Here is a 2,148-nt window from a genome sequence, read left to right as displayed (position 1 = left end):
CGAGCCGCTGTCGCAGTCCGGGGCACTGGCGAACCTCAGTGTTAGACGTACAGTGGTGCCCCGTGAATAACAACAGGCACCACAGTCCGTCCAGCCCAGATCCGTGTGGGTGACGTCTCTCCCTGTGTACGGGCGAGCTCAGGTCAGATGAACTATTGAAGGGCAGACCGTTTCTTTCTAGACTGCAGGGTGTTGCAGGGAAGCTATTCAGGCCTACGCAAGTTTAGAGGAATGGAGGAATTGACCGCAGTCGGCTGAGGGTTGTATGCACCCTGATCCAGTCCAGGTGAGAACGCTCACGCGCGGGGGTGGTGTAGTGCGTGAGAATCCGGAGGAAGGGGAAAGCTCCAAGAAGCTGAGCCGCGCAAGATCGTTTGTCACGGCGGTGATGACCCGCGCAACACGCGGCACGTATTTTAGGTTGGCCAGTGTCGCGGATACTTTCGGATCTCAGTTGAGCACATACGCTTAGCTGAATTCTCTGCACGCACACACATAAAAAGCTGTCTCAGCACATACAGTCTCAGTTTCACGTGTGTGCACGCCCTCTGATCGTGCGTTGCGGGGACTTTTGAAAGCGAACTGCAGCAAGCTGGCGGTCAGCGTCGCTGTCCCTTTTTCATAAAATGGGCTTCAGGTCGGAGGGGTCAAAGCAGCAGTAAACACAGAGAGGGATTCATCAACCTCGGAGACAGCTCTTGATCATGGTAGCGTCGGCGTGCTAAGGGGGAATCGGCTTCCCAGGATGCCTTGTCCAATGCACACACCATGCCATACAAATCGCACACTTGGAGCCTGGCTTCGCGCTGTACATCGACGGCTGGACTGCCACATACCCGGGGTATTAGAGGCTTCGCAGGCAACCCAGAAAACAGTATCCAAGACACGCTCTTAGTCTCGCGGCGCGAGAACACCAAGAGTTTCGCGGCTGCCGGGATCCGCTCCGCAGTCCCCCGTAGGGTCTTGCGGTCCTGCTGCTCTTCCGGAAGTTGCGCTGTGCTGCCTGATAATCATGCGAACCTGACCCTGCCGTAGGTAAGCGGGCGTTGTGGAGTTCAGCTGCACATGGTGGAGACAAGGCGCCTGCACTGCAGCTATGAGCAATCCGAGCAATTTATCTAGCCTTTTCAGGTCGCGCCATTCCTATAAATGTGCTACGCGCGTACGCGGGTAGACCATCTCACCAGCCACAGAGACGGCCTTCGACCAGCTCCTACCATCTCCCAAGTTCCCTGTTACTCGTCCGCTTGTAGGCACCGCCTGAGTCGAACGAGCCACGCAACTAGTGAGAAAGCGAAATTGCGCGCGCCGCAGCAATCGCGAGTTTCGTAGGCTAGTGCTTACTTCGCTTGCTGGGCAGCGGCCATACTACTCTTGGTTCGGTGCCTTCTGTCTAGTGTTAGAACTGTACGCTGCAATACACGTAAACCTGGAGTCAGCTTTACACGTGGATGCGGTTCATCGAGTGCAACAGTCTGATACGGAGCACGCCAGGTGTGCGCGCAGGTTCTCGGATTCGCTCACTGCTCCGCGCTTGAGGGTTGCTTCTGTATAGAAGAAGCGGAGAGTACGGCGGAGCTGAAAAAAACGCCAGACGGCTATTGCACCGAGCTGACCATTAGCTCCGCGCCCTTATGACAGAGTTCCACTTCGGATCTGGAACAGCGACAGGTCGTTGGCCTTGTCCAACGGTACAGTTTCTGTTTTCTGTTGCCGTTCGGGGAGTGATGGTGGGAGGTGACGGGCTGGAGTCGTCCACACTTCAGCAACAGCATCATTGAGAATGACGTGACAACCACCACCCTGGTCCGCGCGCACCCATTTTCTGGGAGGGGGGGGGTGATCGACACACGCCAACCGAGTGTGTAGCAACGGCACAACGCGTTTCGTTCAACGCGGTGTCCCAAGCGTAAATACGGAGAGGTTGTCCTACATGGTCTGCGAGGAGAGGCTGGAGCTTCGCTACATCATGACTGAGAGATCCCTTGAATAAGCTTGGCGCCATTCCTTCTTAACTGTGAGGGGGTATGTTTGTCGGCTTCTTTTGGCGTTTTTTCGCCTCTCTACTTTGAAAGACGGACAGGTACGTTGATGGGGTTTAGGCAACAGTGTGGTCCACTTTTCAGTATCATCAAACACCGGCCTGGG

General features: G+C 55.7%; 1 protein-coding gene across 1 annotated transcript in view; it reads left to right on the top strand.

The window, feature by feature from the left end:
• Positions 1-1,982: 1,982 nt before the first annotated feature.
• The window catches only part of CSUI_008657 (rna recognition motif-containing protein), a 6,790-nt gene continuing 6,624 nt past the window's right edge, over positions 1,983-2,148 (top strand). The window contains exon 1 of the mRNA XM_068068784.1: positions 1,983-2,083. The gene's annotated coding sequence lies outside the window, so the exon portion shown is untranslated. The remainder of the gene's footprint in view (positions 2,084-2,148) is intronic.

This window comes from Cystoisospora suis (assembly GCF_002600585.1).
Source record: "Cystoisospora suis strain Wien I chromosome Unknown contig_4914, whole genome shotgun sequence".
Taxonomy (NCBI): domain Eukaryota; phylum Apicomplexa; class Conoidasida; order Eucoccidiorida; family Sarcocystidae; genus Cystoisospora; species Cystoisospora suis.
Note: the sequence above shows the minus strand (reverse complement) of the source record. Positions and strands in the feature narration are given on the sequence as shown.